Consider the following 23,707-nt stretch of genomic DNA (forward strand, 5'->3'; position numbering starts at 1 on the left):
CAATTCACCCAATCGAAATGTGGCCGCCGTGGCCAGGATTCGATCCCGCGACATCGTGCTTAGCAGCCGAACACCATAGCCCCTAAGCAACCGCGGTGGGTCTTTCTCCCCAGTGTTTTCACAGCGAGCCTGCGTGGTCATCGAATGAGATGTGTCAATGTTTTCTTGTGCGCGCGTGACACCATGCTTGTTAGTTTAGTGAGTTAGCGAATATTCACAACTTTATGTCATTACTTCTTCTAGCTGTCTGCTAATTTGCTATCGTAATCGATGCTTCACATTTCGGGCGAAAGTGCAGCCTTTCTGAGATAGAGACTTTTTGAAGTTGTCAAGAACAATCGCTTAATGTGCATTTGACTACGAGAGAATGCCAACAAATTTCAGCTCTCTGTAAGATCTATTTATTAAGAAAAAGCTTTGTTCCGATAAGCTTTTCAAGACAGGTGTGTCCATTGCAGGACAAAAAAAAAACTACCACTGCCACTACCACGGCAAGAAGTCAACACAGCAAACTTACATATACTGCGAAGCAGACTTGCGAGACAATGTTCTTTGTTCGTTGTGTTCGTATATATGTGGGGCGATGTTATAACTTCAACGGCATTTCAATATAACGATTTATTGCAGCAAAAATGTTTTTCCTTCTGGCCTCAGTTTTCCTTCTACTATCAACGATGCATGAAGAACGCCGGTCATCAGCTTTAGCGGCGCATGGTCGTTCCAGTTTTGGGAGAAGTTATATCAATCAGCAGCGCCCGGCACCTCGTTCTACACCAAAAACAACAAGACGCCCTCCGATTCCAGGCTGCCTTCGGAGTAAGTAATGTCTCAGTTTCAGAGAAATCGTCTGGAAGCAATAATACATATTGGCACGTTATAGTGACAAAGAAGAACTACACGCAGTGTCAAAACTCTAATTTACGAGCTTAACTACATATCCGGTCAACTTGTGCCTAGCTAAACAAGTGATACTGAAGCACAACGATAGCGGCGAACAAAGTCGGCAAGTGCCGACTTCATTCTGCGGGTGAAGCGCTTGAGCTTTTCAACTTGACTCGTCGGAGGTGTCCGCACCAATTCTCGTGCCTGCGTTCCTTCCAGAAAGTGCCACACAATTTGCATCGCGCTTACAGTCAGAATGAGTGAGCAAGGTTCGGTCAGAACAGGCAACAAACTGAACAAGCGATAACGTTACAGAAAGTTCAGATACTGAAAGGTGCGACTGGAACTGGGCAAGAACTTACAACAGTTACCTGCCGGTGCAATGCAGCCACCGGTAAAGGCGATGAACTCCTCCTAAAAAAGTTAGTGCCCTTCCACTCTATGAAGGGTGACCAGCGAAGCTATGTATGTGGGCCCCTTAATGGCGAACTGCACCTCCACCGCGGGTCAGCCCGGCTTCGCACTATATTTGGAATCGGCGCACGTATGAGGAGTGCTTAATGCCAGCTTCACCTCCGCCACGGGTCGGCCAGGCATTGCACTAACTTCGTATCTTCGGGATCGGCCCACGTAGTAGGAGTGCGTAACGAATGCTTCAGCTCCGCCGCGGGTCGAAACGGTATATCACTGTCTTCGGGATTGGCCCACGTATGGGGAGTTCTTAATGCCTGCTTCACCTCCGCCGTGCCCCCTTCCCCCCTGTATTACACTATCTTCAGGATCGTCCGACGTATGGGCAGTGCTTAACACCTGCTTCACCTTCGCCGCGGGTCGACCGAGCATTGCGCTATCTCTGGGTTCGGCCCACGTACGGGGAGCTTAGCGCCTCCTTCACCTCCGCCGCGTCGTCGGGATGGTATTGCAGTTCTTCGGAATGGGCCCATGCATGGGGAGTGCTTAATGCCTGCTTCACCTCCGCTGTGGGTTCGGCCAGTATTCATGCAACCTCGGGATGGGTCAACGTGTGGGGAGTGCTTAATGTCTGCTTCACCTCCCCCGGGGGTCGGGCCGTTATTGCAGTACCTTCGGGATCGGCCCCCGTAAGTGGAGTGTTTAACGCCTGGTTCTCCTCCGCTGCGATCGGCCCCTTATTGCGGTAACTTCGGGATTGGCCCACGAATAGGGAGTGCTTAACACCTGCTTCACCTCCGCCGTGGGTCGGGCCGGCATTTCACTACTTCGGGAACGGCCGACGGATAGGAAGTGCTTAACGCCTGCTTCGCCTCTGCCGCGGGTCTGCCCGACATTACACTATCTTCAGGATCGGCGCACGTATGGGTAGTGCTTAACGCCTGCTTCACCTCCACCGCGGGTCGGTCGGGCATTGCACTATCTTCACGATTGTCCCAAGTATGGTGAGTGCTTAGCGCCTGCTTCACATCCGCCGCGGGTCGGCCCAGTATTGCACTATCTTCGGAATCGGCCCACGAATGGGGAGTGATGAACGCCTGCTGCACCTCCGCCGCGGGGCGGCCGAGCATTGCGCTATCTCTGGGTTCGGCCCACGTATGGGGAGAGCTTAACGCCTTCTTCACCTCCGCCGCGGATCGGGACGGTATTGCAGTTCTTCGGAAACGGCGCACGTATGGAGAGTGCTTAGTGCCTGCTTCACCTCAGGCGTGGGTTCGGCCTGCATTCCAGTATCTCCGGGATCGCCCCACGTATGGGGAGAGCTTAACGCCTTTTTCACCTCCGCCGCGGGTCGGGCCGGTGTTGCAGTTCTTCGTAATCTACCCATGTATGGGGAGTACTTACTGCCTGCTTCACCTCCGCCGCGGGTCGGCCCAGTATTGCACTATCTTAGGGATCGCCCCCCCCCCCCCCCCCCCTATGGGGAGAGCTTAACGCCTGCCTCACCTCCACCGCGGATCGGGCCGGTATTGCTGTTTTTCGGAATCAGCCCATGTATGGGGAGTACTTAATGCCTGCGTCACCTCCGCCGCGGGTCGGTCCGGTATTGCAGCATCTTCAGGATCGGCCCACGCATAGGGAGTGCTTAATGCCTGATTTACCTCGGCCGTGGGTCACGCCGGTATTGCGCTATCTCTGGGTTCGGCCCACGTATGGGGAGAGCTTAACGCCTTTTTCACCTCCGCCGCGGGTCGGGCCGGTGTTGCAGTTCTTCGTAATCTACCCATGTATGGGGAGTACTTAATGCCTGCGTCACCTCCGCCGCGGGTCGGTCCGGTATTGCAGCATCTTCAGGATCGGCCCACGCATAGGGAGTGCTTAATGCCTGGTTCTCCTCCGTTGCAGGTCGGCCCGGTATTGCAGTATCTACGGGATCGGCCGACGAAGGGAGAGTGCTTAACACCTCCTTCATCTCTGCTGCGGGTCGGCCGGGCATTGCACTAGCTTCGGGTTCTGTCCACCTATGGGGAGAGCTTAACGCCTGCTTCACCTCCACCGCGGGTCGGCCGGGCATTGCAGCTCTTCGGAATCGGCCCATGCATGGGGAGTGCTTAATGCCTGCTTCACCTCCGCTGCAGGTTCGGCCGAGCATTGTGCTATCTCTGGGTTCGGCCCACGCATGGGGAGAGCTTAACGACTCCTTCACCTCGGCCGCGGGTCGGCCCTGTATTGCAGTAACATTGAGATCGGCCCACGTATGGGGAGTGCTTAACGCCCGGTTTACCCCCGCCGCGGGTCGTGCCGGTATTGCAGCTCTTCGGTTTCGCCCCATGTATTGGGAGAGCCTAATGCTTGCTTCCTTTGTGGCGCGGGTCGCGCCAGTATTGCAGTATCTCCGGGTTCTGCCCACCTATGGGGAGTGCTTAACGCCTGGTTCACCGCCGCCGCGGTTTGGCCGGGCATTGCACTATCTACGGGTTAAGCACACGTAGGGGACTGCTTAACGCCTGCTTCACCACCACAGCGGGTCGTTCCGGTATTGCAGTTCTTCGGTATCACCCCATGTGTGGGAGTGCTTAATGCTTGCTTCACCTGTGCCATGGGTCGGGCCGGTATTGCAGTTTTTATTTTATTTTTATTTATTCAGGATACTTTCAAGGCTCGAAGGCATTACAGAAAGGAGTGGGTGAACATAACAAAAAATTGTGCAATATACAAAGACATATTCAAAGTGGCGTTTCATGAATGCTGGTTTTGAAGGTGTCGGTATCCAGGATGGCTGCAACGGTGGCGGGAAGGTGGTTGCAATCTTTGCTTGTGCTAGGGATGAATGCATTACTACAAAGTTTAGTACGTGAAAACGGCACACCAACTTTGAAACTGTGGTTAGAGCGAGATGATATGTATGACGGTTGGGTGATAAGCTGTTCTTTCAACAAAGGGTTGTGGTGGTAGATATTATGGAATAGTGAAAGGCGGAAGCACCTACGACGGAAAGAAAGTACTGGGAAGGTAAGTGTTGTCTTCATTGAGGTAACGCTAGCATGTCGGGAGTAGTTTGATAAGATGAAACGCGCTGCAGGATTTTCAATGGCTTCTATGCTGTTTATCAGTGTAATGTTAGCCGGGTCCTAAATGGCGCATGCGTATTCTAGCTTGAAGCGAACTAATGTTTCGTAGAAAGTTAGTTTCAGCGACGTTGGTGCGGATGAGAAGTTTCGGCGCAAATAGTCCAACATGCGATTGGCATTGCTTACATATAATGTCGACATGCATGTGCAAGGAAAGGTTGCTGGTGATGTTTAGTCCAAGGTATTTGTGCGATGAGAGAACTGAGAGAGGGCTATTATTTAGGAAATATGTATGTAGATTAGTAGTATTGGTACGCTGTGATACGCGCATGCATATACATTTGCTTAAGTTAAGCTTCATAGACCACTTGTTACACCATAACAGAACGTTCATAATGTCGTCTTGAAGTTTACGAGAATCATTGAGGTCAGTAATTTTATTATATATAACGCACTCATCAGCAAAAAGGCTAATAGTTGAAAATTTCACACAGGAAGCAAGATCATTAATATAGATTAGAAAAAGTAGAGGACAGAGAACCGACCCTTGCGGCAAGCCTGACGTTACCGCGAGGGGCGCAGACGACGAATTGTTCGCGATTACGCATTGTGTTCTATTAGCAAGAAAGTTTTTAATCCAGTCGAGTACTAGCGGGTCAATGTTAAGAATACTAAGTTTATAGATTAGTAGCTTATGGGATACGGTATCGAAGGCTTTAGCAAAATCGATAAAGATGCAATCGGTGTCAATTCCTAAGTCGGTGTTAGAAAAGAGGTCGTTAGTAAAGCAAGCTAGTTGCGTTTCGCAGGAGAACGATTTCCTAAAGCCATGCTGAGTGTTGTTAAAAAAAGAGTTTGTCTCAAGAAAATCAACTATGTGGGAGTATACTATGTGCTCCAGAATCTTACAGGGAATACTGGTTAGTGATATAGGACGGTAGTTTTTGGGACAATGTGTGTTACCTGATTTGTGAACAGGAACCACCTTCCCCACCTTCCAGTCGCTTGGAAAAGATGAGCAGTGTAATGATTGTTGGAATATCCTAGAAAGAATAATTGTTGAATACAGTTCGGTACACTTGAGTATTTTTGAATTAATTTCATCTGAACCCGCCGACGAAGATATTTTCAAATTACCGATTAGTTTTCTAATGCCCACCCAGTCTATAAGAATTGAATCCATTGGGACATCATAAACTTTCGTTGAAGGTGGCAAAAGCATAGGTGCAGCGCCATGAAAAAAGGAAGCAAATACATTATTAAAAATTGTGCAACACTGATCACTTTGAACAGGGGTGTTAGATTGAGAGAATTGTATTGTCGCTGGTGTATTACCACGAACAACATTGCAGAATTTACGTGGGTTGGCTCGTAAGCATGATGGTAATGTAATGTTGAAAAAGGTTTGCTTAGCTTGGGAAATGGTGCTACAATATTCGTCGTTGATGCGGTGGTATTCGGACCAGCGAATCGGGTTGTTAGATTTTTTTGCAGACGGCGCAAGGCGACCGTAAGCCAAAGCGACTGGGGATTACAGACAGCACTAGGTTAAGTATGTTAGAAGATGTTGGAGTGACTCGGGTTGGTTTGTGGACCAGCTGTGTTAAGTTGAAGTCAAAGCACAAATTTAAGAATTCAATGGACTCGGCTGAAGTACGCTTAAAATTAACACAGTCAGTCTCCCATATTATATCTGGAAAATTTATGTCCCCCACGATAAATGCCGGCGAGTTGGGAAACCTAATACTCAATTTGTTGAGGACATCATGAAAATCTGCACAAAATGTAGAGGACGAATTTGGTGGCCTTAAACATGCACAGAATATAAAGGGACGGTCTGAAATGCTCACGCGCACACAGACTAATTCTAGGGGTGGTGTAATGTCAATGATGGATCAATTTAGGTTATCTTTGATAGCAATCAAAGCGCCCCCTCCTGACCGGATATCGCGGTCACACTTGTAGATGTTATAAGCACTTTCACCGCGGAGTATTTCACTGTTCTTAATTTTCGCGGAAAGCCAAGTTTCAGTAAGGACAATGACGTCAGCGGGGCAAGAATCGATAGTTGAAGATGAAGCTGTTCGCTTGTTGGAAACGCTGCGCACATTAGTGAAAAGAACGGACACGCTATTTTGACAAGGTCGACTCGAAGATAGCTATGCAGAATGAGAGGAAGGATTGTTAGGACCTGTGGCATCGTTATTTACTTCAGCGGCGAAATCGGAAATATGAAGTTCGCAGATAGTATCGGTGACAAAAGAATACATATAGGTTTTTTTGTTCATGACTAATTTATTTGTCCGCCAAGAGAATGATTGCCCGCTGGCTTTTCCGAATTCAATTAGTTTGTCCTGAAGAAAGCTTCTCCCACTGATAATTTGTGGCCTTTACTAGGCATTTCAGTGACAGGATCTTTTCTTTTGTTTTGAATGATGAAAACTTGATAATAATGGGGCGAGTCTTGCCGACCACAAAAGAGCCAAGACGATGTGCTCTAGCAATCGCTTCATCAGATATTTCTAATTTTAGATGGTCTTTAATAAGATCGTGCACGAGGATTTCAGTTTGTGCCCATGTTTCCGAAGCATTATCAACAACCCCATAGAACAAAAGGTTGTCCCTCCGTGATCGATCCTCCAAGCCGTCAAGCCTTGATTTTAATTCAGAGTTTTCAGTACTAATTGCCGTAGTAACTATTTCGGATATTTCCGTGGGAGGCGTGGAAGATTGAAGTGTTTCTACAACTGTTTCAAGGGTTAGCAATCTCGTTGACAGGCCCGACACTTTGTAAGTGAGGGCTTCTTGGGTTGCTTTAAGTTCCGAAAAGGAACGCATAACGTCTTCATGACGGGACCCAGCTAAAGCGGATAAAGCAGCAATGGCAGGATCGGGATCGACAAAGCAGTAACTTCGGGATCGGCCCACATATGGTGAATGCTTAACGCCCGCTTTACCTCCGCTGCGGGTGTGACCAGAATTGCAGTAACTTCGGAATCGGCCCACGAATGGGGAGTGCTTAACACCTGCTTCACCGCTGCCGCGGGTTGGCCAGATATTGCAGTTCTTAGGGATCGGTCCATGTGTGGGGAGTACTTAATGCCTGCTTCACCTCCGCCGCGGGTCCGTCCGGTTTGCAGTATCTTCAGGAACGGGCCGCCGCGGGTCGGCCCGGCATTGCACTGTCTTCGGGTTCGGCCCACGTATGGGGAGCATTTTGCAGAGGACACAAAAGTGTCCTTGGACGGTAGAGGTATACAGCTTCGCTGTGAAAGCTTCGTCTTGGTACTACATACAGAATACTAAATCAAGAAGCAAAAGCACAGTAACGAAGCATATTAAATGAACATATAGATTCTGTTGGTAGTGTTCGTTAGCGCTCGTAGAATGGCTTAAGAAAAATTACGTGGATGAATCCAGGTCACGCGCGGCGGCGCTATGATTGCGTAATGTAGTCTGACACGACCTGATAGTGTAATGAGCTAATACGTTGGAGGATCTTGTGTGGTGCGAAATAACTTCGCACTAGTATTTTACTAAGTCCTCATCGGTGTATCGCGGTCGTAATTGCCAGACGCTCGCAGGGCTAGTATTCTGCATAGCGTCGTCGAAGTTCATAGTGTCACGTGGTAGTGACGGTGAAGAAAGAAGCAGTACGGTGGAATACAAAACTAGCTTTTATTGGGCGAACCTGTGCCCACAAAACAGGCTACACTTATAGCACAACGAAAGCGGCGAACACAGTCGGCGATCGTCGAAAATCTGATCTGCGGGTCAAGCGGGTCGGCTTTTATAGAGCAGTCGTCGAATGTTCCAGACTAATCGTTCGGACCCGCGTGCCTTCCACAAAGTTCTACACCATTCGCGTCAGGTGATGAAATCAGATAACATAAGTCTCGGCGACAACAGACAGCGGATAGAAGCATCGATAACTTTCCAGAAACTTCGGATACATGCAGGCGCGTCCCATGCTGTGCGATTACATTTGTTAGGCGGCGAAACGTGGTTGCCCGATGAAGATAAGTACACGTGTCAATACCCCCCTCTTAAAAAAAACATCGTCCCGATGCTACAAATATAAGAGAGCGAAACACAGAAGGACACTTCTTAAACATAAGTAACAAAAAAGAAATAAAGTCCAAAGGTCAGTTACGCGAAGCCACAAAGTTCGTTAACGCTGGTAGTAGGGCTTGAGTCGCACAACGTGGACTATTTCAGGTCGCGAGCGGCGCCGCTGTGATAGCGAAATACCGTCTGGCACGACCTCATAGTCCAGTGCGCCAATACGTCGGATGATCTTGTACGGTCCGAAATAGCGACGCAAAAGCTTCTCGCTCAGTCCTCGTCGGCGTATAGGGGTCCAAACCCAAACACGGTCACCGGGCTGGTACTCCACGAAGCGTCGTCGGAGGTTGTAGTGTCGGCTGTCGGTCCTCTGCTGGTTCTTGATTCGCAGGCGGGCGAGCTGTCGGGCTTCTTCGGCGAACTGGAGGTAGGTACGGACGTCAAGGTTCTCCTCGTCCGTGACGTGAGGCAGCATGGCGTCGAGCGTCGTCGTCGGGTTCCTGCCGTAGACCAGCTTGAACGGCGTGATCTGTGTTGTTTCTTGTACCGCCGTGTTATAAGCGAATGTTACGTACGGCAGGACGGCATCCCAGGTCTTGTGTTCGACGTCGACGTACATCGCTAGCATGTCGGCGAGGGTCTTATTCAGCCGCTCCGTAAGACCATTCGTCTGCGGGTGGTAAGCCGTTGTCCTCCTGTGCCTTGTCTGACTGTATTTCAGAATGGCTTGGGTGAGCTCCGCTGTAAAGGCCGTTCCTCGGTCGGTGATGAGGACTTCTGGGGCGCCATGTCGCAGCAGAATGTTTTCGACAAAGAATTTCGCCACTTCGACTGCGCTACCTTTCGGCAGTGCTTTTGTTTCAGCGAAGCGGGTGAGGTAGTCCGTCGCCACGACTATCCACTTATTTCCGGTTATTGACGTCGGAAAGGGTCCCAACAAGTCCATCCCGATCTGCTGGAATGGTCGGCAAGGAGGCTCGATTGGCTGTAGTAATCCGGCTGGCCTTGTCGGCGGTGTCTTGCGTCGCTGACAGTCTCGGCATGTTCTGACATAACGGGTGACGTCGGCGGTCAGGCGCGGCCAATAATACTTTTCTTGTATCCTCGATAGTGTCCGGGAAAATCCGAGGTGTCCAGCGGTCGGATCGTCATGTAGGGCGTGCAATACTTCTGGACGAAGTCCCGACGGGACAACAAGAAGGTAATTGGCGCGGACTGGTGAGAAGTTCTTCTTCACGAGTAGACTGTCTTGAAGCTTGAAGGAAGATAATCCGCGCTTAAATGCCCTGGGAACAACGTCGGTGTGCCCTTCCAAATAATCGACGAGGCCTTTAAGTTCCGGGTCCGCTCGTTGTTGTTCGGCGAAGTCTTCCGCGCTTATTATTCCAAGGAAGGCGTCGTCATCCTCGTCATCTTGCGGCGGCGGGTCAATGGGGGCGCGTGATAGGCAATCGGCGTCTGAGTGTTTTCGTCCGGACTTGTATGTTACAGTGATGTCGTATTCTTGTAGTCTCAGGCTCCACCGTGCCAGCCGTCCTGAGGGATCCTTTAAATTCGCTAGCCAACACAAGGCGTGATGGTCGCTGACGACTTTGAATGGCCTGCCATATAGGTAAGGGCGAAATTTCGCTGTAGCCCAAACGATGGCGAGGCATTCCTTTTCGGTTGTAGAATAATTGCCTTCCGCTTTTGACAACGACCGGCTAGCGTAAGCTATCACGTGTTCATGTCCATCTTTTCTCTGGACCAGGACGGCGCCGAGGCCTAGGCTACTGGCGTCAGTGTGGATTTCGGTATCGGCGTGCTCGTCGAAGTGCGCAAGTACGGGCGGCGACTGCATGCGTCGTTTGAGTTCTTGAAATGCGTCGGCCTGCGGCGTTTCCCACTTGAACTCGACGTCACATTTAGTTAGCTGCGTCAGCGGCTCAGCGATGCGTGAAAAGTTCTTGACAAATCGCCTGTAGTAGGCACACATGCCAAGAAATCTACGCACTGCCTTCTTGTCGATGGGCTGTGGGAACTTTGCTATGGCAGCTGTCTTCTGCGGGTCGGGGCGGACTCCAGATTTGCTGATGACGTGGCCTAAAAATAGAAGCTCCTCGTAAGCGAAGCGGCACTTTTCCGGCTTCAGAGTAAGTCCTGATGACCTGATGGCCTCTAGTACTGTTGCCAGCCGCGTAAGGTGAACGTCGAAATTTCCGGCGAAGACGACGACGTCATCCAAGTATACGAGACAGGTCTGCCACTTCAATCCCGCTAAAACCATGTCCATCACGCGCTGGAACGTTGCAGGCGCCGAGCACAGTCCGAATGGCATAACCTTGAACTCGTAGAGGCCGTCTGGGGTGATGAAGGCGGTCTTTTCGCGATCTCTTTCGTCGACTTCTATTTGCCAATAGCCAGACTTGAGGTCCATGGACGAGAAGTATTTAGCGTTGCAGAGCCGATCCAATGCGTCGTCTATCCGTGGGAGGGGGTATACGTCCTTCTTCGTGATGTTGTTCAGACGACGATAATCGACGCAGAAACGTAGGGTTCCGTCCTTTTTCTTTACCAGAACAACAGGGGATGCCCACGGGCTTTTCGACGGCTGGATGATGTCGTCGCGCAACAGTTCGTCGACTTGTTCTCTTATAGCTTCACGTTCTCGCGCCGAAACTCGGTAAGGGCTCTGACGGAGTGGTCGAGCGCATTCCTCGGTGATTATGCGATGCTTGGCGACTGGTGTTTGTCGAATCCTCGATGACGTCGAAAAGCAGCCTTTGTATCGTCGGAGCAGACTTCTGAGCTGCTGTTGCTCAATCATAGGGAGATTTGGATTAATGTCGTAGTCTGGTTCGGGAACCATGGTCGTCGGTGTAGATGCGGCGGAATCCGAGAGGACAAACGCATTACTTATTTCCAGAATTTCCTCGATGTACGCGATCGTCGTGCCCTTGTTGATGTGCTTGAACTCCTGGCTGAAGTTTGTCAGCAACACTTCAGTTTTCCCTCCATGCAGTCGAGCGATCCCTCTTGCGACGCAAATTTCACGGTCTAGCAGTAGACGTTGGTCGCCTTCGATGACGCCTTCTACGTCAGCGGGTGTTTCGGTGCTGACCGAAATAACAATGCTGCAGCGAGGCGGGATGCTCACTTGATCTTCGAGAACACTCAAGGCGTGATGGCTACGAGGGCTCTCCGGCGGCATTGCTTTATCTTCCGACAGCGTTACTAACTTCGACTTCAGGTTGATGATTGCGCCGTGTTGGTCCAGGAAGTCCATACCGAGAATGACGTCTCGTGAACACTGTTGGAGGATAACGAAGGTGGCAGGGTAAGTCCGGTCATGAATGGTTATTCTTGCCGTGCAGATCCCAGTCGGCGTGATGAGGTGTCCTCCAGCGGTGCGAATCTGAGGGCCTTCCCATGCGGTCTTAACCTTCCTCAACTGGGCGGCGATGTGTCCACTCATTACGGAGTAATCGGCCCCTGTGTCCACTAAGGCGGTAACTGCGTGGCCGTCGAGAAGCACGTCGAGGTCGGTGGTTCTTTGTCTGGCGTTGCAGTTAGGTCTTGGCGTCGGATCGCGGCTGCGTCGTGTTGAACTGAAGCTGGAACGTCGCGTCGTCAAGTCGTCTTTCGTCGGTGTAGTCTTGGCTTCCTGACTGCGTCGGGACGGCGGCGGGTAGTTATTATGTCGTCGAGGTGGTCTCTTCGTCGTCTTCGTCGGCGGCGGAGGATCTTCGTCAGTTCGACGAACAGCAACCGCACCTCCATCGGTTGCTGCTTTTAGTTTTCCAGGTATGGGCTCGCAGAGCGGCCCCGGGCTGGGCCAGTGTATGGACGGCGCTGCGGCGACAGGTAGCGGCCTGGTGACGGCGAACGGGACGGTCGTCGAGAGTTCCACTGAGTGCCGGCTAGGTAATCGGCAATGTCACGTGGGCGCTCCCCAAGCTGTGGACGCGGCGCGTTGACGGCGAACCCTCTCAGTCCCATGTCGCGGTATGGGCATCGGCGGTACACATGGCCGGCTTCTCCGCAGTGATAGCAGAGCGGACGGTGGTCGGGGGCTCGCCAAATGTCCGTCTTCCTCGCATAGGTGCGCTGGGCGACGGGTGGGTGCGCTGGCGGCGGCGGACGACGGAATTGCGGTGTTGCAGGACCTTGGCGCGGTCGCGCAGGGGGGCCTTGACGGCGGGCGACGACGGCGGCGTAGGTCATTGCTTCCGGCTGCGGTGGTTCTGGTTGCACCTCAGGAACTCCAAGGGATCGGTGCACCTCCTCTTTCACGATGTCGGCGATAGAGGCCACTTGAGGCTGCGACGAAGGCAAGACCTTGCGCAGTTCTTCGCGCACAATAGCCCTGATGGTCTCGCGCAGATCGTCCGTGGCCAGTGATTGAATTCCTGCGTAGTGGGTAGAGCTTGTGCGGCGGTTGAATTGCCGGTTCCGCATTTCGAGTGTCTTCTCAATGCCGGTGGCCTCGCGAACGAACTCTGCTACGGTCGTCGGTGGGCTTCGTACCATTGCGCCGAAAAGTTCTTCCTTCACACCACGCATGAGTAGGCGTACTTTCTTTTCCTCGGCCATATCCGGGTCGGCGTGGCGGAACAGGCGGCTCATTTCTTCCGTAAAGATGGCAACGTTCTCATTTGGTAGCTGCACTCGGGCGTCCAGCATAGCTTCGGCTCTTTCCTTGCGCACGACGCTTGTAAAGGTGCGCAGGAAGCCGGTACGGAACAGGTCCCATGTTGTCAATGTCGACTCCCTGTTCTCGAACCACGTTCTCGCGGCGTCTTCTAGGGCGAAGTATACATGCCGCAACTTGTCGTCGGAGTCACAGTTGTTGAAAGTCGCGATTCGCTCGTACGTCTCCAGCCAGGATTCCGGGTCTTCAGTTGCTGCTCCATGGAAGGTCGGTCGGTCCCGAGGTTGTTGCAGGACAACGGGGGTCGCTGGGGCAGCCATTGGGGTTGTCTTGGCCACGATCTTCTTGGTCTTCTCAGGTAGAAGTCCGTGTTCCGGGGGCAGCTGTTGTAGACGACGGCTTACTCGATGGTCCGTGACTACGTTGGTGCTCTCTTTACGGTCCGGGCTTGGATCACGGCTTGTCGGGGGCGTCCGGTACATGGACCAAAAGCACCTCCACCAGATGTCACGTGGTAGTGACGGTGAAGAAAGAAGCAGTACGGTGGAATACAAAACTAGCTTTTATTGGGCGAACCTGTGCCCACAAAACAGGCTACACTTATAGCACAACGAAAGCGGCGAACACAGTCGGCGATCGTCGAAAATCTGATCTGCGGGTCAAGCGGGTCGGCTTTTATAGAGCAGTCGTCGAATGTTCCAGACTAATCGTTCGGACCCGCGTGCCTTCCACAAAGTTCTACACCATTCGCGTCAGGTGATGAAATCAGATAACATAAGTCTCGGCGACCACAGACAGCGGATAGAAGCATCGATAACTTTCCAGAAACTTCGGATACATGCAGGCGCGTCCCATGCTGTGCGATTACATTTGTTAGGCGGCGAAACGTGGTTGCCCGATAAAGATAAGTACACGTGTCAATAGTGTCGGCTGTGCGCCCTGTGCTGTCGTTTGCCATCATTTGATGAAGAGCTCAGCCGATTATCGGTGGAGTGTCAGTGGCTCCTTCAATTGCTGTAGCAAGACCAGTGCAGACGATGTTGTCGCTGCTGTTGTGGCTGTTCATTAGGCTGTAAGGTTCCGGGTCCCTGTTAGGAGTCCGTACTTCACCAGCAACTGTTGCAGCCTGTGACTAGCTCGCTGATCCTTTGGAAATGTAGACTGCGTCGTCACGTCCGGGGCTTGCTGAGGTGTGCGGTATGGAACAACCAAGCACGTCCACCGAATATGCCGTTGTAATGAGGTAAAGAAATACGCAGTGTCAAAACTATTAGTTGCCAGGTTAACTTTGTATTGGGTCAACTTGTGCCGTGCACAAGATACATTTAAGGACAACCACAGCGGCGAGCAAAGTCGGCAATTGCGGAAATTTGATCTGCTGGTCAAGTGCGTCCAGTATTTTACATGACTTCGCTGGAGGTTATGGCACAATTGCTCGTGCCCGCGTTCGTTCTAAAAAGTGCTACACATTTACGTTTTGCTTGTAATGAACTTCCACATGGTTGGCTGACAACAAACAACGTCTAGAGCCAGCGATAACATTCGAGAACCTTCATATAAAAAAGGCGCGTTTTACGCTAGGCGATAACTTTGAACATTTCTTAGTTAATTGTATATTACTTTTTGTGTTAAACTAACAGTAAACATTGATACTTAGTCTCTGCTGCTAACGCTAGTATATTTATAACCAAGGTGGCCGAATAAGGGTGAATTTTCACTCAAGAGCATAAAACCTAAGCGGTAGTTTTCTTCAGTCGCGTGTTAAATACTCCGCACTGATGATCAGTGGAACGCCACGTACTTCAAATAGTCTACTCCTTTTCAGACCATTTTCACGGAAGAAAGGTTTTTCAGACTGCGAAGGCTGAACATTTGTATCGATGAAATTACAGTGTATTACATTGTTTTTATAGATAAACAAAACAGGCCTAAGTAGGCACTGTAAGAATCAGTAACGCCACCGCAATTTGGCGCGAAAATTGATGCGTTTCGCCGCCACGTGCCTTTTTGGGGGTTTTCGGGGGTTACTGACCCTTCTCGTTGTAACAGCGCGCACTTTGCTGCTTCAGATTCAGGATTTATTAATATTGCTTAGTAATAGTTCTTGCAGCTCCCTTTGAGTTAGCCATGCACATTCAATTTTTACTCCCTAATACGAACTTGTTTTGCATTCATGTTTTCCTGAGGTCTGATTTGGCCTCGCCTAATCTTGTAATAATTTGCAGTTGTGTGGTGCACAATTAGTTTTCTAAGCGGAAAATATACCATTGTCGTTACTTCGCATTGCCTGCTTTATTGCAGGAAACAGCGATAAGATTCATTTTACACTTCGAAGTTGCACTCCTATCTTTGATATCGTAAATATGATACTCACTATGCGTTAATTTTTGAAGTGTCTGGATTGGAATATCGCACTCTGTTGAACTCTTGTTGCAGATGGGCCGAAGTGTGGCGGCTAAAACAGTATCATTCATGGTGGGCCCGAACACCAAGGCCTACGAGGAACTATGTGAAACAGAAGACTGTACATCCCTGGTCAGCACAACATGAATAAAGAATAAATATTGTTTCAACAAGTCATAAAACGAACCGTTTTAGTCACTGGCATGGTGTTCATAGCTCTTCCACACGACACGCCGGTTGAACTGCAGTTCTGAGGCACGTGTATGCCGTGCGTGCCCAGACGAACTGTTAACTTTCCGAAATTATGATAGTTTGCGGCAGAGGTTCACACCTTCCGGAGTATTAATTTATCCGCAAGATTGGGTTAGTTGATGTTTCACCGCATCTATAAAATGCTGCTGAAAACGACACAGAAGTACTTCTATTCAAGCAGCCCATTTGATAGAAAAAAAAAGGAAGGCGTAAGATTTCTACAGCAGTTGGCTGGCATTGGGCCACCTTGTAAGAATTAGAGGTGAGAACAATGGCGTAGTTCACCGCACGCGATTTAGTCAAGTGCAGTCATTTGTATAAATAAATGACCTAGAGTGGGTACGATGCCTTGCCTGGAAATTATTTGAAAGCAGTCTATTGAGGGTGCTTCTACGAATATCCTAATTACTATTTGAAAATATACATTTCGAACGAAGAGGATGGTTCCATCGGAGATATGCCATAAGGGGTGGCGGCCAAGAAGGAACGAGCGAAAGGTGATAATTAGTGGCTCATCAGTCAAAATTTATCATTTACTCTAAGCCTTCACTTAAACGGGCTCATCGTAATTGGTAAATTGAAACATGCTCTCCATACAAGCCATATCGACTTGTAGATTTAGAAAAAGCGCGTTTACCCATGGAATTGTGGCACGACGACTTCCAGCTATCAGAGAGCGGAAATTCGAAACTGGGGAAAATACACCAAATTTAAATTAAGGCGCGACGATCCAGGCGACGTTCTGCTCAAGTCACCCAGCCGCGGGCTGCCACTACGCTTGTTTTTGGGCTCTTTCCTGTCACAGCACTCTGGCTGCCCGCAACAGCCTGACATAGGCAGAACATCACCTTGAGAGGCGAAGTTCTGAGCACACTGCAACCTCCCAGTTTCGGTTTCCTGACGTCTCATAACTGGATTTAGTCGGGGCATAACTCCTCAGGATATCGGAAGGTTTTAGATTCATGATTAGGTATGGCTCATAGCGAGAGCTCCCTTAAATTTTCCTAGCTACAATGAGCCCGTTAAAAAAAAATATTAAGTGAAATGACAGATTTTTCTTAAATAGCGACTAATTACTTCCTGGCATCCGACTCGTCTTGGTGGCCACCACCGACGTTATGTTTACCAAGGGGCCGTCAATTACTTTGAAAAGTTATGTTTTAATCAGAAAGCAAACGGCTAAATCTGATATTATAATTGACATTAAGAGAAAAAATGGGGCTGAGCAGGTCATGTAATGCGTAGGGTAAATAACCGATGGACCATCAGGGTTCCAGAATGCGCGCCAAGAGTAGGTAACTGCGGCCGAGGATGGCAGAAGACTATGTGGGGCAATAAATTTAGGAAATGTGCGGGCGCTAGTTGGAATCGGTTGGCGCAGGACAGGGGTAATTGGAGATCGCAGGGAGATGCCTTCGTCCTGCAGTGGACATAAAATAGGCTGATGATGACGGTGAGGAGAAAAACCTCGTACATATTTCGTTCTCATAATTGGAGCTGCAACGCCGCGCTGTTGAGTCGCCTTATCTGCTGAACGTTTCGACAGCAATAGATGGTGCGGCTTATTCGGCTCCTAAATGTGGAGGCCGCACGTGTGTTTTGAGCAGCGCCAGATTGTTCTTCAAACTAGTTGAAATCATTACAAATTTCGGTGTCGTCACGTGTGCGTGGTCATGTCTTTTGTAATGTCCGGATCGTTCAAGTGCTAAAAAAGTAACAGCATAACTCAACTCACGATGACTGCCAATTGTATTGCGATTAGCATTTCAGCAATTTAGTACACATCGTACTTCTGAAGTCACTTGTGTTTACCATCCTTAGTAGGTATCCAGGACCTACCGTTGCTTTGGCAGCATTTGACATGCTCCGGTATTGTCCCGCATTATGATGGCACCCGCTCACGACAATTGCACGAACACGACGGCATGACGATGATGGTAAACAATTGAATCATGATAGCTTCTGCCTGACGATCAAGCAATCAATCAAACCATTATTTCCAACGACAGTTGGAAGTCGTTCAGTCGAAAAGCGCATAACAATACCAAAAACAAGAAGAATAATATAAGTAGTACAAATAACACAAATGCAACCAATGCATACATGCATTTTAGAGTGTTTCGAACGCAAAACGCGTGCACATGACGGAAAAATCAATGAACTAAATGCTGAAAGTTATCAAATATTGCAATCGGGATATGATGTAAATGAATCACGTAGTGATAGCGATGTCCTAACCGCGGCGGCATAACCACGAATATGTGACGAGATTAAAGATATAATAAAATGAAAAGAAATGACGTTGAGGTAACAGACGCCAATTCCGTATGAAGCGACGAAAGTAAGAACAGAAGCCAAGGAAACTCCAAAGTTATTTTACGGAGTAAGGTTTGGCAAAATCACCAACTGCACGGAGTTTGGCGGCGTTAGGAAGAATGCCTCGTTTAGATACTACATGGGCAAGGATGGGGAGCTGAATTGCGCCAAATTGCCATTTCTTCAAGTTGAGCTCAAGGCCGGCGTGAGTTAGGCCCTGTAACACTTTCTCTAGCCTACAGAGATGCGTGGGAGAATCGGGCGGAAAAATAACTACACCATATCAATAGCAGAGGCTCGCATTCATCTTGAGACAACGCAAAAGGTTGTCCATGCATCATACGCTCAAATGTTGTGGCGGCGCTGCAAAGCCCAAAACGCATGACACTAAGTTCCTTTAGGGCATCTCATGTTACAAAGGCCATTTTAGGTTGATCTTCTGCTGCAGCGAGGACTTTCCAATTGTCGCTGCGCAAGTCGATATGAGAACAACTCTGTGCCTTGCAGGTACTCAATCGCACCGTAAATTCTTTGCCGAGGTTGAACATCTTTACGAGTCATTTTGTTAAGACGACGGTATTCGACACAGAATCGAATCGATTTATCTTTCTTCTTAACAAGAACCACTGCAGATGCCCATGGGTTATTCGAAGGCTGAATGACACCGCGCTTAAGCATGTCAGCAACTTGGTCGTCCATAAAACAGCACTCTATCGCGGATACCAACATGGTCTTTCGCAGTGGCGCACTGGTATTCTTGTCGATGCGACGAAAAACGGTATACGTTTGGCGTAAGGGAACGTCCTGGTGGTTCAAAAACAGAACTTTTCGAGAATGCGTACAAACTCGGCGCATTTGGAGATCACCGGAGTGTGAAGCACACTCCGGTGATCTCATGAGTCACGGTGGAACCAGTTGGCATGTCAGTGACGGCAGCAGGGTCGACACACTGCACGCCGCCAACGTACGCCCCACGAAGCAAAGTGAGGGGACATGGAAGTTGTTGGAACGAGTAATGTGCTGACGCCGGCATCAACTTCCAAAAGAGCGAAAGGCAGCAGGGAACATTCGCGAGGAAATAAAATGGCACACGGCGTAAAAAGTGCGCTTGCATCAGCAACAAGGTTGCACGTAACCATGGCAAGGCCAGATGAATGCGGTGGAATTGGAAATTCTTCGGAAACAAATGCTTTATCTTCAACTTCACGAGCGTCAAGAAGCGGGGCGTTGCAAATTTCTTGAAATTACACTTCAGCCCGAAAACAGTCCATGGCGGCCTTATTAGTGGAAGGCATGTCCCTTTCCGAAATAAGATCGAGGCAACAAGAATACCGCACCAAAAATTCGATGATGTAGAGGAGGGCGTTAATCACAATGCGAGCACTACAATAGCCACAGGCGTGATGCGGTCTGCGCTGGCAGTACGAAGTGATAGATTTGACAGTGGCGTCGCACCTTTTCGCAGCAAAGGAAAAAAATTGGCAATAACTGAATCTGCTACACCAGTGTCGACGAGGGCGAGTGCAGCTACGCCTTTCACATGTACGTCAATAACATTAGCCGGGAAAGGAGAGGCCTTGGTCTTTTCGTGGGTGATGTGCAGTTGGTGCTTCTGAAACTCCGGCGATTAGTTTTCCCTTTCCACCGTAGAAGGATGACGGCGCATCGGCGAAAGCGACCACCATCGAGGTGACGGCGAAGGGCGGTCAAGAAGAGGGCGGTGGTCGGATTGGTAATACATCTGGATGGGCTTCCGAGATGCAAAAAACGACGGGCATGGCGAAACATATGGAGCAGGGTCGAAGCTACGGCATTATAGCTGTGCGTGTTGCCGGCAATATTGAGCGGCGTAGCCGGCTAATATTGCTTTTCCGTCGGCTCTCACAATATTACTGGAGAAGGAAATCGCAAAAGCAGCCTTCTGTAACGCACTACAAATATGGTACATATACGAGAATGAAATAGCCTTTGAAGGTCAGGTACATCGTCTTTTGCGGGCTGGTTTTAAGAGCGTCCTCCTGGTACAGGAGGACGCTCGGAGCGAAAGACATGTTAGCGGAAATGCACCAAAGAGAGAAGAGACGCAGAACCGAGATCAATACTACAAAATGGCTGTCATTCCGTAAGTACACAGGGTGTCCCGTAGATTGAAGAAGGCCGCCCGAAGTGCTGGTGTTTCAGTTTTTTGTTCAGCCCAAGCAAAGCTGTACACCCTATGCAAAAGGGTCCACCAAGACAATCCCCACAAAAAGGTTGCGACCAGAAGCATCAGGAGCCCTCACCAGCTGCATCACAGGAGAGTCGTTTATGAAATACGCTTGAAGTGCGGGCACTCCTTCCTAGGACAAACAGGAAGCTGCATCAGTGATCACCTCTGGGAGCATGCCAACAACATAAAACAAAAATACAACAGCAATCTTGCTCTTCATTGCAGTTCGTGTAGATGCATCCCCTCTTTTAGAAAAGTCACTGTCATCAGAAAGCACGCTGACCAGCGCACGCGTGAACTTATCAAAGCATTTGCCATCATCTAATGTGGTTGTTCATGCAACAGTTCACCATCCATCCAGTTATTGGACAAGGAAATCACGTATGTGCAAAATTAACCGACCTCCGCCGACCTGCAGCATCAAGTCATTCTTTTCGTGTTTTCACGCCATATATGTTTTTACCATTACTTCACTGCCTATAAATTCTGCGCTTGCGCAATAAGCACACTTGTTGGAAGTCAGCACTTGTGTCGTGTGCCTCTTTTCTATGTCCCGTTTATCGCGCTCTTTGCTAAAGATTGCATTAGGTAAACGCAGCAATTTGAATACATATCAATTGTTCCCTGCATTCTCATTGCGACATAGCCTCAATTATTTTGGACTGGTGAGATATACAAGATCTTAGACATCACATTGTCGGACTCTTGGATTCTTCACACCATTCTATTTTTCTCTGGATTTTGTTAAATTCAAACGTATATGATTTCTATGCTGGGCAACGTGCCAGCAGAAATGCATGAACGTTACTTCAGAAACACTTCTTCAAGATGAACTTATACAGAGAAACTATAGTGTCCTGTTAATTGCACAAGAAATCGCCGTTTAACCTGAAAGGTGACGAAATGACTACAAAGGAAAGTATTAGACGTTTTCTCGAAGTAACGATCATGATTTGCGGGCATGGTAGGCTGCTGCAAACATTCGCTTACTAAATAAGTGTGGTACGATGGGCTCGGAGACAAACTCGAACTTAGTTGACTCGATGACCGTAAGTATGCACTTGTCACACGCAAGCGTGGTAAGCAATGCCGCCAGCGGAGAGGGCGAACGTGCTGTCTCTCTCTCTACAATTTCAACTGCACCATGCATTGGAAACCTATTAGATCCCGTAACCTGCAGCACTCGGAACGCGGGAGGACAGTGCACCTAAAGCTCTAGAATCCTCGGATTCGCTCGCACCCCCGCGCCTCTTTCTCGCGCCCGCAACAAATCTTGCGACCTTCAGCGTAATCACTGGACCTATAGCAGGGCCTTCAGATCAGACCGCGGTGCTTGGTCGAATTTTTCGCCGTGCGAATAAAGTGCATGAGACGGCTGCGGTATAGCAATAGAGAGCTACAGCTCAGCGGGTTTACGGGCCAGCGGGCCCACTGGGCGAGCGGAGAAGCACTGGGCAAGGGCTGTACGCTGGGCGGCCAGCATGTTTACGAAACGGGCCACTCCCCCTTAAAGTAGCTAGTATTATTTGGAATTAACAGGTCACAAAGGAAGGAATAGCCGGCCTGACAAACGAAGTGCCAAGGTGAAATTTAAAATTAGTTTGTTATTAATAAGCATGCCCTATAAAATAATAATAAGGTGATTCGTATAGAAGCAGTGGCGTTGTGCCCGCCAGGTGCAAGAGTATTGGCGCTCGGAATGTCTTGGTGGTGTAATCATAGTCGCCCTTCTGTCAACGTTCGACCAAGTTGAGCAAGTAGTTAACTTGCAAGCAGAACTTCGTCTACGAATGCGCATGATCGTGACATGTGCGTTAAGGTATAATGGTTAGATAATCCTTGTGATTTTCTAGGAGGCACAGCTTGGATAACACCAATATGCACTGATTTTTTTTTTATTTAAGAGTGCTGAAGCGCCGTGAGATATGAACGTATAGCTAATCGCCGTATTCAGAAATGCATCTTGGAGCTCGTGCTTGAGTTGATATAAAAGACGCCTGGAGTGAACGCGCCCAAGACGCTCATTGCGTTTCTCTTGGCGTTCACGACAGGCGTCATTGCCATCAACTCGAGCGTGGGCTTCAAGTGAAGATGCATTTCTGAATACGGGGGTAAGTCCCCGAAATAAGCAAAGTAATGCTTTGCAATGAATACCCTCACAACCCACACCGGATCAACTCCTGCGTTGCCAAGAAATAAAATTGTACTGCTGTGCTTTGTGATTTCTTGTTGCTCTGGGCAATGTATGTCCATTTTTTATGCGTAATTAGAAAAACTGAATTTTAGATTTCATGCATGCCAGAGACGTTTGAGCATATTACTCGAGCAATATTGCAGTATTTCCTCACAAATCAACGCTAACTATACCCTCACTGGTGCTCACTGCACAGAGAAATTTGCTACACCGCTACTTATCCTAACATCAATCCAAGGTGAAACTCTGGCGTGACCGAGAGCTTTCTGTCTTTTGACTACTATGTGACCCAGTTTCCCTCAGTAAATTTTGAAATCGCGTTTTTTTAACATGGCATGTCTACCGCTTCTAATAACAAACAAACACGGTCGCAGTATAGTTACCGTATCACCTTGAAAGAGAAATCGACAAGTGATACCTGACAGTACGTCATTCCTGTTGGTTTCACTAGAGATCAGTTTCGCGCACCGTCCAGTATGCTGAAAGCATAGCACCCAGGTTTTTGTAACTTATATAATAAAAGAGCATTTCCCCACGCTCCAGTCTCTCTTCTAGCCTGTTAACTCGCCTACTACCAGAAAAATACGAACCGCGGAATCCTCAATGTTTTTAGAGTTTTCAACGAAATCTTGAAAAAGACACCCTTCCGACTTTGTCAAAATCTTGAGGCAGAACCTGTTTCACGATGAATGTGGACTTAAATTATTAGCATTTAAGCGACCAGCGACGCACGACGCCGAAACGCGTCATGTATGAGGCGTGTATGCATCCGGGTTCCTCTTTGCACTTCATACTGGACACGCTGCGCCACCTAGCGGTGTTACCGTGAAATGCTCTCGTGGCGCGATGTGTGAATATATATTCATGCAAGACTATCTGAATACATGTGATGCCGGTAGGACTAAGCCAAGCAACGCATAAATGTTAGATGATCTTTTTTATTTTTTTTATTTTTGTCATTGAAGAGCGACACAGAGATGGTTTTACACCTCTACATTTCCTAGAACCCCATGGTTCCCGTCGAAGAAGCATTTACAGCAGAAATCCCCGCTCGGCCTATTGCCATTAATAACAATACATCTCCCAAGTCATTATCTAAATTATAAAACGAGCCCCTGTCAAACATCCCTACCACCCTCCTACGTTTTGTTCAAGACGCGCCCCCCTTCTTCCGAATTATCGACTGCTTTATCTCCAGCCAAATCCTTTACGACCGCGCTATTCCAGTCATTTTTGATGTTTCTATCCTTTACACTATCATGCCCATGAATGAG

At 49.0% G+C, this 23,707-nt stretch overlaps 1 long non-coding RNA gene across 1 annotated transcript; it reads left to right on the plus strand.

The window, feature by feature from the left end:
• The first annotated feature begins 543 nt into the window (after positions 1–543).
• LOC129383283 (uncharacterized) lies at positions 544–15,644 on the plus strand. Its single transcript, XR_008611157.1, has 2 exons — positions 544–816; positions 15,496–15,644. It is a non-coding gene; the product is annotated as an uncharacterized lncRNA (long non-coding RNA).
• The last annotated feature ends 8,063 nt before the right edge of the window (positions 15,645–23,707 follow it).

The sequence above is a fragment of the Dermacentor andersoni genome, chromosome 8 (genome assembly GCF_023375885.2).
Source record: "Dermacentor andersoni chromosome 8, qqDerAnde1_hic_scaffold, whole genome shotgun sequence".
Classification (NCBI taxonomy): domain Eukaryota; kingdom Metazoa; phylum Arthropoda; class Arachnida; order Ixodida; family Ixodidae; genus Dermacentor; species Dermacentor andersoni.